The 16461-nt window shown below is 38.9% G+C and overlaps 1 protein-coding gene across 28 annotated transcripts in view; it reads right to left on the bottom strand.

Annotated features, from left to right (window-relative positions):
- Positions 1 to 16461, bottom strand: part of PTPRD (protein tyrosine phosphatase receptor type D) — a 1313296-nt gene that overhangs the window by 1144014 nt on the left and 152821 nt on the right. The gene's annotated exons all lie outside the window — the stretch shown is intronic.

Below are 16461 nucleotides of genomic sequence, written 5' to 3'. Positions count from 1 at the left end.
GAAATGTGGCATAGAATCAATGGATGAATAGTTTATTTACTTGACATTTAAAAGCAGGAATACATAGAAAATAGCATTATAGACTTCAAGAGAAAATTGTATAGCAGTTAACATAAAACTATTCCATTATATTGCTACTGTTTGTAAGTGGTTTCTTCCAGAATAAGTATTATTTGTTTTGGAATTATTAACAGAAGCAAGTACATGATTAATACAGAATGTCAAAACAATAATTATTTGACTATGTCTAATCTTTCTGTAAATGAATGAGGGTTTTTTAAGATAGTAACTTAACATAAACCAAATATATTCTCACAACAACAGAGATATGGCATATTCTGTTCTTCTGTTCTCCATTGACTCTCAATGTTTTCTTTCAACATAAAGACATGTAATTAAATTATGTTTTTCAGTATTAAAAGATTAAGTACTTGGGGACACAATTAAGCAGAAAGGTTCAACTGGGATTAGTTATTTCACCTCCAGGATTGGTCTTACTGTTTACTTCAAGAAATTACATAATTTTTAATGTAATTTGAGAAAATACAAGAAACCTTGCAGTGCTGAACAGATGTTTCTGAAGACCTTAGTACTATTTTAAAACCAGAGATAAAATGTCTAACATTAACAAATGTTAACAAGAGTGATTAAAGTGGAAAAACAAAATTGATACAACTGGGGAGCATACACATTCTGTTTCAGTTCTTTGGGGACTTTTATCAAGACTTGGGAGTTCCCAGAGCCCTGGGTAGAAATAAATAGTCTCACAAACAAGTTGCTACTGTTCTTTGGAAGAAGAGGTACTGCTGCCAAAGTGCATTAGAAAGCACTTTAACTTCATATAGTCTTCCACTTACAACCAGCAGCATCTTACTAGTCATATGATGAAAATTCAGACTGCTGCAGCTTGCAGAAGACTTCACTCTTTGAGCAGGAGCCGGAGCCTTCCCTGATTGGCTGATTCCGTTTGACAGCTGAGTATAAAAGGAGCTGTCAAACGGAATCAGCTGTTCTCTGTCAGCCAGCTGCCTGGTTAGCTTGCAGCAAGTCACGGCTGTGTTACTTTATTTCAATAAAGCCTCCGCCTCTTTACTCCTGCACGCCAAACTTAAAACAGACACTTGGCAACTGGCATGTATTTATGATAGTTGCAGTGTCCTGGGGTCATGTGATCACCTTTTTGACCTTCTGATAAGCACAGTCAATGGGGAAGCCAGATTCATTTAACAACCTGTTACTAACTTAACAAATGCAATGATTCACTTAACAAGTGTGGCAAGAAAAGTTGTAAAATGTGGCAAACTCAACAAATGTTTCACTTAGCAACACAAATTTTGAGCTCAATAGTATTTATTTTATTTGCAATATTTATAGACTTCCAACTCCATAAAAATTATAAATAGATTATTTATAAATCTAAGAGAAAATAGAATAATCATTTAAATAATATATATGTACAACTTTAAAAGCACAACCATAATGACGTGGGAAAATACCTGAACAAAGCTGAATACCATACATGTAAGTACCCGTGAAAACTTAAGAAAACAAATATATATATATACATTGTCATTCATCATGTTAGGTACTCGTCTGTTCATGAGGGCGGGTTTCCAAATGGCTGGTAAGCGGGAGGTGTCATCTCTTTTATTCACGCTTACCAGCCATTTGGAAACCCGCCTCATGAACAGACGAGTACCTAACATGATGAATGACACCAGACCCACACCCACGAGGGCCACAGGAGATGCCACCACCACACTTCCACGTAAAAAGCAGACTCACACCCACACAGAAGATGAGACACGACCACAGACCAGAAGCCGCACTGCAGCTGCATCACTACCCACTTCAAACCCCTCTGAGCCATACATGAAGCGAACTGACCCCACCATGAAGATGCAGCACGACCACGAACTTGAAGCCAAACAGCAAGATCACAGCTCACCAGCTCAAATCCCCCAGTAACTAAGACCAACCTGAGCACAACCAAGCCCCCACCTGAACAGAACACACCTCCAGCCAATCAGAACATGGCCAACCCCCAACCAATCAGAACACAGCCAAAACCCCAACCAATGAGAACACACCCCACCCAATCAGAACACAGCCAAGCCCCCACCCAATCAAGTCACACCCCCACTAGCAGTTAAAAGGAAGAAGCAGCTGCAAGCTCACATCACTCTGAGAAGCACAGAGTTGAAGACAGAAGCCTGAAGATGATGAATGAGACTTCATCGAAACGTTGCTAGATACTTCCAATCTTACGCGGGAGAAAACCCGAATAACCAAAGATCCACATACAAATACCATGAGAACCTCAGAAAATATATATATATATATATGTGTGTGTGTGTTTTCTTAAGTTTTCACTCAAGTCCCGATAAAAGAGACCCTTGAAATCATCAAAAATAAATACCAACCAGCCAAACACCTCATGGAACTAACAGAACACTGCTTAACCAACACATATTTCATATACAAAGGACAAAGATACAAACAAATAGAAGGAGCCCCCATGGGATCACCACTGTCACCTGTCATTGCTAACCTGTTCATGGAAGAATTCGAATCCAGAGCCCTGGCCAATGCCATCCTCAAACCCAAACTATGGTTAAGATACATCGATGACACATTCGTGATTTGGCCCCATGGACAAGAAAACCTAAACAATTTCCTAACACACCTAAACAGCGCACACCCCAAAATCAAGTTCACCATGGAAACAGAAACAAACAAACAACTACCATTCCTAGATGTACTAATCTACAAAAAAACAGATGGCACACTAGGACACACCATATACCAGAAGAAAACACACACCAACCGCTACCTCAACGCCCAATCCCACCACCACCCAGCACAGATAAACTCCGTGGCTAAAACACTAATTACCAGAACCAAACGCCTGGCAGACAAGACACACATTAAGGCTGAACTATGCACCCTGACTAAAGTACTGACAGCCAATGGCTTCCACAAAAGCAAAATCACCAGCTTGATCCACAAAAACACACTGAAACATAATAGAGACCCAGAAGATGAACAGACCTATGGAACAGCTGTCCTGCCCTACATAAGAGGTACTACAGACAAAATTAGTAAGGTACTACACAGACATCACATCAGGACTGCCTTCAAAACAGACAGAAAAATAGCAGCCATCCTTAGCAACCCCAAAGATAAAATTGACCTGGAAAACCAAGGCATATACGAAGTCCCCTGTGCATCATGCCCGGCCACATACATTGGACAGACCAATAGAAGAATAAGTACCCGCCTGGATGAACACAAAAATGCAGTCAAAAAGCTGGAACACACTTCCTCACTAGTCCAACACATGGAAGCTACAGGTCATAGCATCAACTTCAATGGCACCAAAACCCTGGCCACTATGGAAAACCCTAGCCACAGAGTCATCAGAGAAGCCATAGAGATTGAAAAAAGACCAGAAAGCATGAACAGAAGAGATGATTCCACCAGGCTGTCAATCATTTGGAAGCCTGCACTCACAAACAAAAAAAATCTCCACACCACAAGCCAGGCAAACACCTGGGCACAAACAGATCCCCCCTGATACCTCCAGCTCAAACACACCCCAACCAGGCACCCAGATGAAACCCAGCTTCCTAACTAATGATAGCCGTCCATTTACCCGAAGCCAAGCTGCACTAAAGGCCTCCATTAAAGTAACACAATGCTGCCAGCCAATCAAGATACAAAAAGAGCCAAAAAACAGACAGAAGATATCAGAGACACCCATCAAGCAGAACACAGCAAACTCCGAGACCAATAAACACAGACCAAGACTCCCAACCAATCAGGATGAAGAAAAAACCATTCTGGCACAGCAATAGGCTGCCCCAAATTTAAATCTGAAACCACTGTAAAAGTCTGACCCACAGACGGACACAATACAGAAGCCTGATGATGGCAGATGAGATTCTGCTGAAACGTTGCTACAACTTTAAAAGAACTACAATGACGTGGGAAAATACCCGACCAAGCCGAACACCATATATATATATATATATATATATATATATATATATATATATATATATATATATATATATATATATATATATATATATATATTTTTCTTAAGTTTTCGCGGTACTTACATGTATGGTGTTCGGCTTGGTTCGGGTATTTTCCCACGTCATTGTAGTTATATATATATGGCATTCAGCTTTGTTCGGGTATTTTCCCACGTCATTGTAGTTGTGCTTTTAAAGTTGTAGCAACGTTTCGGCAGAATCTCATCTGCCATCATCAGGCTTCTGTATATATACACATACATACACATACACATACACATACATACACACACACACACACACACACACACACACACACACACATTTATATCACGGCATTCATATTAAGGCAGGAGTACTGAACCCCTGGTCTATGGAGTGGCACTGGGCCATGGCATGCCAGTAACTGGGCCATGCAAAAAAGCGAAGACCTATCTGCAGGATGGAGGCAGGATGCAAACCCATACCCCATCCAGTCCATGGAAAAATCTGTCTGCACCAAACCCGTCCCTGGTGCCCAGAAGGTTGGGGGGCACTGTATTAAAGCTACCATGCAAAAGAAAAAAGAAAAAAAATCCTACAATTATTCATTAAAAAATAATTAAAAGCTCTGTGGAAAAGTTTTTATTGCCTTTCCAAAAGCCATTTGGAGCTTCAGTTCCACCACGATGAGACATACTGAAAAATACTAGGCTCTTTCTTTTCATATCCCAACTTGAGATAAACACAATAGACAGGTCAGTTCTACATGAAGGAAGCAATTGTGCAAGTAGTAGTCATTGATCCAGGAAGGGCTGTTTAAGGTCACAACTAGCAGTTTGAATTGTATTCAGAAGTCTGCTAGAAGCTAACAATCTACTGATGTTATATAACATTGGCAGATTTCATACACCATGCGGACTGCTACATTTTGCACCAATTGTAGCTACCAGGTAGTCTTCAAATAAAACACTATCAATAGTTGATTCTAGAGGTGATAAGGAGGTGTAAGAGGTGTAATCAGCAGGGTTTCATGTTCCAAGAAGGACAGCACATGAGATAAAGCTTGGACAAGACCTCTAGCCAACACCACCAAATAGTAGCAGCCTTAAGGCTTTCAATTTTTGCCTAGGCCTCAATCCTCAATCCTAAATGAAGGATTCAAACAAATCTTTATTTCTTTCAGTACCTGCAGTCCTGCAGTCCAGTCAACAACTTTATCTAAAGAAGACATTTTATGTAATGCCTAAATTTGCTCAAACCTGGTACATTTTGTTTGGGAAAGATCTACCACAACCCTCCAGGGAGGAAGTAATCACTAACCATTCCCCACCCCCACCCCCATTGCTTCACGAAGAGGCCAAAGAGAGCTTGGATCTAGCCCATTTGGTTATATGATGGATCAAGGGATGTAAAATTCAGTTTTCAACATACCTATTCTGTGGTTAATAGAACTTTACTACCTATTTTGTGGCTTTCAAACTATATTAAAATGCTGTTATATTCATTGAAAATACAGTAATGATTTTATGTGAGAAATATAATTAGTTATTACTAGATTGAATTAAGCAGCAGAATCTATAAGTAACCTTTGTTAAATGACTCTATGCTACATTCCACCCAGTTCACTTTTCTGGTTTATTGTTATCTATTTGTAAATATAAACTGAACTGTATATTTGTTCAGATAAGTAAACTGTAATGTAGTCATATAGTTTGATGTTATTTGATTATATTACTTGAGAATGTAAGAAAATTGTAGGTTGCTTTTCATTTTTGGTGGTTTTCTTTTTCAGTTCATATTTCTGGTTCAAATCTAAATGCTGTTTCTTAAGTAGTTACTTCAATTAAAACCCTCAAGTATGCTACTCAGTTATGTTTTGTTTATGTCTCCATTGCATGAAAATGTTGTTACTTGTAAAAATTAGAATGATTTGATGTACATGTGTTTAAGTGTTGCATAAAAAAATGTATAAAGCATGCAAGAAGGCAAATGGTACAATACTGTATGTATGTATGTATGTATGTATGTATGTATGTATGGATTTTATATGGCTTAGACAATTATGTGATGTACAAAAGAAAAATAATCTACCAACCCAGAGAGAAACTAATCTGTACCATTAAAACTGATTAAGACTGTAAAACAACAATCAGAGTACAGAAGGCCAACTGAGTCTGAGGGAAGGGTGAAACACATCAGTCTTGAGTTCCTTCGCACCCACAATAATTCCATGTCCAACCCACCTTGAATTCCTTTGGCTCTTATCTACCACCAATTTGCTTTGACTAATTGTATTTCAGATTTTTGTAGACAGCATTAGCATACATTAAACCTATAGTCATTTGAACTGCCTGGACTCCTGATTTTCTGCACTTGACACACAACTGATTATTCTGTAATTCGTCGGATTAGAAACTCTAGTGGCCCTGACCCAGGGAAAGAATCAAGTCTTAATCAGCTTTATAAAGAATTGCATGACTGGGCCCAATCAAGTCAGAGGAAAGATTGTTCAAAAGGGCAGCAACTACTACTGAGATGATGATTCTGGGTCAATAAAATGACATAGTTTCAATGAACAGACCCAGAATGTGCCCTCTCTGTGTGGAACAGGCAGATACTCTTTGGAATAGGTAGCCAGGGACAAAGTTAATAAATTTATTAATTTAATTTATTGGGCAAATCAACCATTAATATTTATTGTAGCAGAGTTTCTGAATAATCGCACATTTAAACTATCTTTACTATCAAATTATTATTCAGGTATGAAAGTATTGGACATTTTAGGTGTGCCATGTTTCATATTTACAAATGAGGAGAGGGTAGAGAAAAATGAGTAGATGCTGAACATCAACTGAACTTTCCCAAATCAAACCAGAAGTTTTAACTCTTCTTTATCTGATTTCCTACATTTTCATAATACTGCATTTCATTAGCTTTTTAAAGTATGGTTTTTAGTGGAGTAGTAGAGTACAAATTCACTGGAGGCCTTAAAGCAAAACACAAAACAAAACTAAATTTCTCAATTTAATATGCCAAAAAACATGGTTCAATTTTTAACTAATACATACATAGAATCAAACAGAAACTTGTATGATTTGCTATTGGAAACATTTAAGGACATCAATGCATTTTTTTCTGTTTCTTTTGATAAAGTCACTACCCAGATTCTTTTGAGAGTGGGTAGCCTAAAATGCTGCAGATAAAGAAAAAGTGAAATAATTTTAGTCAGAGACAAACATAATGAATAGGAAACAAAACCAAAAAATACTAAAAATATCAAGCACATAAAAATAATTTATGGACATGCTAAAGAAGTTACTTGGGTGTGATTATAAGGTTCAGACCAATACATTTTTTTTCAACAGGATAACATTATTTAGTAGAATATATGAAAACAGGTGCTACATTCTTTGTCATATAGTGATAAACATGATGTATTGAAAAATCTTGACAAACTTGGAAGGCTATAACCTCTTCCAGTGTCACTTCTCACTAACTGGTATTTATGTATGTATGCATACTGTCAATTTGTATTTCACCTCTATTTAAAGCAGAGGTCTCATTCTCGCGGCCCGCAGGCCAATTGCGGCCCGCAGGACGATATCCTGTGGCCCCCACCGTGATATGAAAGTATAATATTAGTGTATAATATAAATATAAAGTATAATATAAAGTATAATATTATGCGGCCCAGCCTCACCCGCTGCCTCCAGCGGCCCCTAGGTAAATTGTGTTTGAGACCCCTGATTTAAAGGCAAGCTAACTATGAATAAGGAGTAGTAAACAAACATCACCCTTAGTAGCCATTTGATTCCCAATGATTCTATTCAGTCCTCTTTACCAAAAATGCTGGCAACCAATTTCACATTTTATTTTATTTTTTTTAATAAACTTTATTCAATTTTCAATTTTTTTTAAAAAACATAAAATTATATAGACAATTATATCAACATCAAGACATCATTTACATTTCCTAATCTTATTTCTATATATAATATCTTATTACATTACAATTACATATCCTTTTCCTTATCTTATTCCATATTTATATCATGTATTTTCATCATGCATTCCATTTATTCTACATTCAATATATATAGTTTCCTATTCTTAATTAAAACATTATTTTTGTCCTATTCTTAAGCCATGCATACCAGGCATCCCAAACTATATAGTATGTTGATTCCTCTTTATCTTTTAGTTTTAGTTCAGCCTGTCCATTTCTGCATAGTCTAGTATTTTCTTTATGACTCCACCATCAATCATCTGGAAGCCTGCACTCACAAACAAAAAAATCTCTATACCACAATCCAGGCAAGCACCTGGACACAAACAAACCCCCACTAATACCTCCAGCCCAAACACGCCCCAGCCAGCTACCCAAATAAAACCTAGCTTCCTAATAAATAATTATCGGCCATTCACAAGAAACCAAGCTGCATTAAGAAACCCCAACATACAAAACACAATGTTGCCAACCAATCAAGAACACAGCAACTCGAAGACCAATAAAAACAGACCTGGACTCATTTTCAAAGTTGTACTAAATGCATAACCTTGAAAAATTAATTGCCAACAATGAAGGTCAGGTTTTTAAGCATATAGTCGCAACATAGCATTTTTTGAGCTTTCCAGTGAATGGCCCAGGAGTACACATTAGTACTTAAAATATATGAGAGCAGAATGAAAATGCATGCCTTCACATATTTAAATTTTCTTTTAAATAGGGATATTTTAATAAATGAAAGATAAAAATAATTTTAGAAAAAAACTCTTTGTTTCATGTATTTCCTACTCCACACACTAACAGACATATTCACTACAAATGGCTAACAATGATAGACAAATTTCTTAAAAGCTGTCAGAAAAGAAGTCCAAATTTTGGGTCTTCAATCAATTCTTAACAGACCTTTCTATCCTTTCAGTTATTTATTTATCAAACCAAAGCCTCCTTAAAAGATTAAAGGAGAAAAAAACCCCTCTCACTCACAGAAAAATTAACCACTTACACAACACACCTGGGCCACTTTGAAAGCCAGGAGATGCATGAATCTAAAAAGCAGGTAATAAAGTTCATAGTCTTGAGGACCCTGTCCAGTTCTTAAGGTACTACAGATTCAAACTGTTAAAGACTATTCTCAGGCATCTTCTCCAGGCCTGCAACAAGGCCAACTGGAACTGAATCCCATGACTTTATTGGACAGATGCTATGCAAATGAATACCTCTTCAAGAGGTTTGCCATACCCTTTTATTGATTCCCTAGAGTCCAACTTAATAGGATCTCACAACCAGAAGCCTGTGAACTCCATATGACATTCTTTGATGACAATCACCACACACCCCATCCCTGTCCTGTGCTTACCTTATGTCAACTTGTTATAAGTCCAAAGCAACTAGTGTAAGCTTGGAATTCAAAATGTTTCTGGCAGCTCAGTTATGCACAATCTTGTTCAAATCATCTTGAGTCTGTCATCTGCACCTCTATAACTGTCTAATTTGGTTCTGCAATCCAACAAGACAGACACAGACTTCAGAGAGTAATTAGGACTGCAGAAAAAAACATTACTACCAACCTGCCTTCCATCGACGACCTGTATACTGCACGAGTCAAAAAGAGGGATGTGAAAATATTTACAGACCCCTCACATCCTGGACATAAACTGTTTCAACTCCTACCCTCAAAACAACACTAAAGAGCACTGCACACCAGAACAACTAGACACAAGAACAGTTTTTTCCCGAACGCCATCACTCTCCTAAACAAATAATTCCCTCAACACTGTTCAACTATTACAAAGTCTGCACTATTACTATTAATCTTTTCATCACTCCTTATCACCCATCCCCTCCCACTTGTGACCGTATGACTGTAACTTTGTCGCTTGTATCCTTACAGTTTATATTGACTGTTTCCTAGTATGTGTTCTGACCCAACCGGGTTCCCAGAGAGCAAAGGCAGACAAAGGCAGCAGCCCCCACCTTTTAAGGTTTAATCACAATTCTGTTCCTTTACAGATAAAAAGCTGCTTTCCAACAATTAGCTCTGACAAGAAAGAGCCTTGCCAAGTTATTTGTCAAGGCTGCCAAAAAACCAGAGATAAGAACTAATTTACAGAATTCTCGAAACATGAATTAAGATGTCCACCAGTTGAGTTTCAGAGCTTCTTTGCTTTCTGCAAAGAATGCTTTTTCAAACCTGGCTTTTATCCTCTTGAGGGAAGGGCCATTACCTTGCAGCCTTACTCCCGAGTCGCCTGTGCTGCTGTAATTGTTCTTTCCTCTGAGAAATCCTTCATGCACGTGCACTTGGCACAGGCTCCTCGGGTACCTCTTCGTCACTGCTGCCAGCCCCCACAATCTCTGAAGATAGCAGTCCACTCCCTGATGGTCCTGGCCCATCATCAGAGTCATCGCTCTCCTCAGCCATCTGCACCTGCTGCTGGCTAACCACAACAGTATGATCTGATCGCTTATTGTACCCTATGACTATTATTAAGTGTTGTGTCTTATGATTCTTGACTCTTGACAAATGTATTTTTTTCTTTTATGTATACTGAGAGCATTTGCACCAAGACAAATTCCTTGCATGTCCAATCACACTTGGCCAATAAAGAATTCTATTATATTCTATTCTGGCTATTAATTTTTACAATTAAACTTCTAACATTCATCAATCCACGAAAGATTTTGACTATTATGTTAATTGTTAAGGGAGATAGAAGTTAGTTTTCCTTGTGCACATATTCTTGTAAAATGAACTGATGCATTTCATTTTCTATCATTTTTTTTTTTACAAAAGTGTGTAATTAAGTATAATGTAAAAAGTACTTGAAGGTCCACATTACACTTAACTGATTGGTTGTTATATCTGAGCAGAGTGTTGTGTGCCCAGATAAATTACACTTCAGATCATAAAAAGTCCTAGGGTAAGAATAAAGTTGATAAAGGACACATATAAGCAAACCTGAAATGGGAATTTTAAATTTGGTCAGAGAAGAAGGCAGAGGTTTTAAATATATCCCCTCCTGCAATCTGATTAAAATTAGCCCTGAATTTACTTTTCTAAGAATGTGATACTCATTTTTCCGCTGCACATCATGAACAATTGTAATGAAATGGCACAGAGCTCCTCAAATATGGTATGTATGTATGCTCTCTAGTCAAATTAGCCTTCACCTCTCTTTTACCCATCAGTTAACACTCCAGCAAATTCAAATCTAATTTTCTGATTTGATTAAAAGAGTTTCCTTCAAAATTAAAATGAAGCATAACTCTACTACTATGGCCTGTCAGTAATCAAAGACATACAACTAAGTTTAAAAATAAGCTTTGTAAAACTTCAAGTATTGTATTTATAAAGCACACAGCCAGTTACCAGTTAAGAAACAATTGCGTAAACATCTTTCAATTTATGTAACAGTGATTGCTGTTATTATTGAATTTCACCATATTCAAAGACAAGCAGTTTGCATTGTATATTCAGAGCTGTTAGCAAATACAGTCATTCTCATTATTGTTCCATAAACAACACTGGATTACATTAGCAATTTAGCATATTTTTTTAATGCTGGCTGTATTTTTACTCTGAATCAGGGGTGGATTTCTACCGGTTCTGTCCGGTTCTATAGAACCGGATGTTATGATTCTGCGCAGTTCGGAGAACCAGCAAATCGTGCCCCCGGCTGGCCCTCCCCCTCCCCACCCCTCCTTGCCCACACAAACAGCTGACGGACGGCGAGGTGGGGAACTGGTCCTGGAAGCCCCGAATGCCACCAGAATCACTGCCGTTGCATTCCTTGGGCACCATTATCGCCATTCCTGTCTCGCTGCTGCTTCATCCCCCCCTCACAGGTATGGCGAAGCCCTGGGCTGCGGGGGCTCAACAGCTTGCCTTTCTTCCCCCTGCTATGCTTTCCCCTTGGGGAAGCGAGGCTGGGAAGGCTGCTTGCAGTGAGGGAAATATGGGGGGGGAGGCGCGCTTCAGAGATGTGGTGATAATGGTGCTCATTTGTAAAATGCACGAAGTTTAAAGGTGCCACGCAGCGCGAGCCTGCTCACGACAAGGGAAATATTGGGGGGGGACGCGCTTTCCGGCACCTTCAAACTTAGCGCGCTTCACAAATGGTGCCTCCTCATTTGTGAAGCACGCTAAATTTGGTGCTAAGTTTGGTGCTACATGAGGCTACTCAAGGCAAGGCGAGAGGAATATGGGGGGGAGGCGACTTTTCTCCCGAGACACTGATGCTGCTGCTCTTGCCATGGAGGAGAGAGATGACAAAACAGAGAGAGAGGGAGAATGAAAAAGAAAACTATACTCCGGTAAGTATTCCAGAAGCAACATCTCCCTTCCAGTTTCCACAGCCCCAACCAATCTCCCATGCAACAGGAGGAGAAATTTCATCCATGTAAAAGCTGCATGACAGGAACAGGAAATTAAGTCTTCAAGTTCCTGTTGAGCCTCAACAAACCAATGTTCTCTCCCCCCCCCCCCTTTTAGGATAATTGTGTTATTCATCACATGCCTCACCTTCAAAACACATTATGAATCTGTTAAAGATGGCATAAATGAAGGAGATTACTAGGATTTTTAAAAGATAAAGAAAATCAAGAATTTTAAAAGGTAAAGCACACACACACACACACACACACACACCTCTCCAACTCTCTCTCTCTGTGTTTTCTCTCTCTGTCTCTCTCTCTCTCTCCCTCCCTCCCTCCCTCAAATCCGCGGCTGGGCCAAGCCAGCAAGCTCTCCTTCCTTGGTGCTCTTCGCTACTTCTTTCAATTCTTCGTTTTGGAATCCAGACTGGCTGAACAACGATCGCCAGCCACAGCCGCCCACCCCACGCCTGGTTTTGCTGTGCTTTGGCACTTACTTGAGCATCACACACACACACACACACACACACACACACACACGGCTCCACCATAGCCGCAGGTTGTGAGAGGAGGAGGGGGAGGGGGGAGGAGGGTCGCTTGAAGGGATGCTTCCAGGATCGTTGTTCAGCTAGTTTGAAGGGGGAGAGAGAGGGGGAGGGAGGGAGAGGGGGGAGAGGGAGAGGGAGAGAGAGAGAGAGAGATGGACATAGAGAGAGGGGTGGAGAGGGCGGAAGATAGGGAGAGGGGCAGAGAGATAACACACACAGAGAGAGGAGGGATACACAGAGAGGGGAGAGAGAGAGAGACAAAGAGAGACACAGAGAGAGATAGAGAGAGGGAAAGAGAGAGAGAGAGAAGAAAGAGAACAAGAAAGAAAAAGGATGGGAGAGAAAGAGGAAGGAAGAAAGAAAGAAAGAAAGAAATAGGAAGAAAGAAAAAGAAAGAAGGAAGGAAGGAAGGAAGGAAGGAAGGAAGGAAGGAAGGAAGGAAGGAAGGAAGGAAGAAAGAAAGAAAGAAAGAAAGAAAGAAAGAAAGAAAGAAAGAAAGAAAGAAAGAAAGAAAGAAAAGAAAAGAAAAGAAAAGAAAAGAAAAGAAATAGGAAGGTAAGTGGGGAGAGAAAACTCTGTGCTATTATTTTTAATTGTTCCATTATTTATCATATATTAATATTTTACACTGTCCCTACACCTAGAGTGATTCTACTGCCTTTCTTTTGCCCAGGTATTTTTCAGGGTTTACGTGTCTATAGTCCAGACCATAAATACAGGTGTGTTTAGCAGAGTTGAAAGGGAGGTCTTCTAGTCCAAGCCCCTGCTCAGGCAGGAAAACTGAGGATGCCAAACTCTGAGTAGAGGTCCATGAAAATACGTCTATAGTACGTAGATAATAAAGTCAAAAAAAGGTGAACAACATTTTTGTAGAACTATAGATAAGTTGAGGCTGGGTGTGACAAGGAATGGCTGGGAGGGAAGGGGCCAGGCGAAGCACCCCTTGACATGACATATACACATGCAAACACACACACAAAATCATTGCCCATTTTGAATACATAGTGGAAAGGAAGAAAGAATATTGGATACATATACACAAATGTGTGTGAAAAAAACTGCAAAGAAATAGGATTATAAAAAAAACAGCTTCCAATCTTAGCAGTTGTAGATGAGAGAAAGAGAAATGAGAAACAGAGAGGGAGAAAGAGAAAGAGATGACAGAGAGAGAGAGATGAGAAAGAGGGAGAAAGAAAGAAAGACAGAGACAGAGATACCTGTTTAAAAGAAAATAGAAAAATGGCTCTTTGAGTGTTTAAGGTTGCAGACCCCTGGGTTAGGCAAACACCATGGTCGTTAAGTGAACCTTGTGGTCATTAAGCAAACACTGGTTGTTAAAAAGGGCATTTTCCCCAATGGGCATTTTTAACCAGAAACCAGAAGGAATTGTTGGAAACTGGCAAAAAACAGAAAACCTCAGTCACAAGACTGTGTGGGATGTTGTAATTGGTCACGTGTGTGTGTGTGTGTGTGTGGCTGACAAAACACCAAAAACAGGCCAAGTAGCTCTGTGGAGGTCAGTTGTAAATTAGAACACTTGCTAAGCAACTGGCCATTAAGCGAGGACCTGGTGATTAAGCGAGGACCACTTACAGTCGGTTTTCCAATCACATGACACATGGCCACACCCACCCCAGTCACATGACCACCAAGCCACACTCACAAATTAGGCCACACCCACAGAACCGGTTGTTAAGAAATTTGAATCCCACCCCTGCTCTGAATCTTTTAGGCGGTAACTTATCCCATTCAAAGTATGTAATTAATGTTATAATTATTTGGTCCCTAAAACTGGGAAACCATATTAGTTGAACTGAATATAATATATATATATTTATATATGCAAAAAGAAATGGCTTCATCTATTACCTGGAAATAAAAAGGCTGAAACAATTTGATGGAAATGACCAAGTACAATATTCTTTAAAGATCTGGCATGCAAACAAAGAAGTTGTCTATGAATTATTTGTCTCAAGGTACAGATTCTGAGGTTCTTGGAATATGGGATCTCTCTCATTCAAGTCTGTTCAATATTTTTATTTAGCAAAATGTATATGCTTACTCAATCCATTGTTTCCAAGCACCATATCAAACACAAGCAAAAAAGCTGCCCCCGACAATGCCAATCCCATTCATCTACCAATAACAATAATTTTCTTTTCTTTTAACAAAAAATATTTACAAAAATGTTATTTAGAAAGAAGGAAGAAAATATTTCACAGCATCAGGCTTCTTACCTATCATAGGGCTGATATTTTTAGTAGGCCGCCTTTGTATACAAACTGAGAGGTTAAATAGATTCATACTTGAAAATGTAGCTCCTGAAGCAACCCAAAGTTTTGTTGCAAAGGCTTATATCACCTATGCAGACTTTGAAATGGGCTTAAAAGTCTACTAGCAACTGGTGCAAGAAATATAAAGTTAGTGTTGTTCTGCCATAAAAGCTTTTTTCCCTAGAAATCTAGTCATTGCATTTTGTACAGTTGTGGTTTCCAAGCTGGCTTTAAAACCAGTCCCATCTACAGTCTGTTGCAGCCAAATAGATGGTTCAGACTTTTATAGTTGAGGATCAAATATTTCCACTCACAACTGGCTATTTTCAGGGCAGTGTTCATTTCAGGAATTTAAAGCATCATTGGATAAAGTTCTTCCATGTCCCCTGATGTTGGTAAATTACAAATGTTCTCCCTCCTCTCATTACAGCTTAGCATACAAAACCAATCTTTAAATATTTTGTTTCGAGGAGCTCTTGGGTTATTGTTTATTTGGCTCCTATCTTTCATTCTAGATGTGGTCTTAAGTCAAAACCAGCACTGGTGATTTCACTTTCACAGCTTTGTTTGCCAGCAGTGTGAAAGATGTTTGCCATTCCTTTCTGAAATAGTGAGACCTTGTCTAGCTAACAAATTTGGACTTCTTAGTGGCCACCTTGTCCAATACTTAATCTGCTCAGTTTCCAAGATCATCAAAAGTTGGTTCTCCGTTTCTGTCTTACAAACAGTTACAATTTCTGCATCATGTAACATAATTTTTTGGGGGGCTTTTAAAAGAACTAAGGCTGCATCCTCTAAACCAGGGGTCTCCAATCTTGGCAACTTTAAGGACTTCAACTCCAAGAGTTCCTCAGCCAGCCGGCTGGTTGAGGAACTCTGGGAGTTGAAGTCCACATGTCTTAAAGTTGCCAAGGTTGGAGACCCCTGCTCTAAACAATGAATTAAGTGTATCTTGCCCCTTATTCCCTAAACAAATGTTATTCATTTATTGGCTAAAACATTCAGTGGGGAAAAGCTCAAACACCACTCTATATCTTGCCTACATTTTGCCAACAAAATCTTTGTAACAAAGCATACATTCTAATTCTCAGATCAACCTTTCATTTTACTATAATATGTCATCGTGTAAAAACTAGTAACTAAAAGAATACATAAGCAGCATGAAGCTTAGTTTAAAATTCTAGGAACATACAATTCTAAGAAGATTACACAAAGCCAAGAATAATACTGGTTAAGTA

The sequence above is a fragment of the Notechis scutatus genome, chromosome 2, assembly GCF_049901735.1.
Source record: "Notechis scutatus isolate UNSWTSFEM ecotype Mainland chromosome 2, rNotScu1.2, whole genome shotgun sequence".
NCBI lineage: Eukaryota > Metazoa > Chordata > Lepidosauria > Squamata > Elapidae > Notechis > Notechis scutatus.
This window is presented reverse-complemented; position numbering and strand designations above follow the sequence as displayed.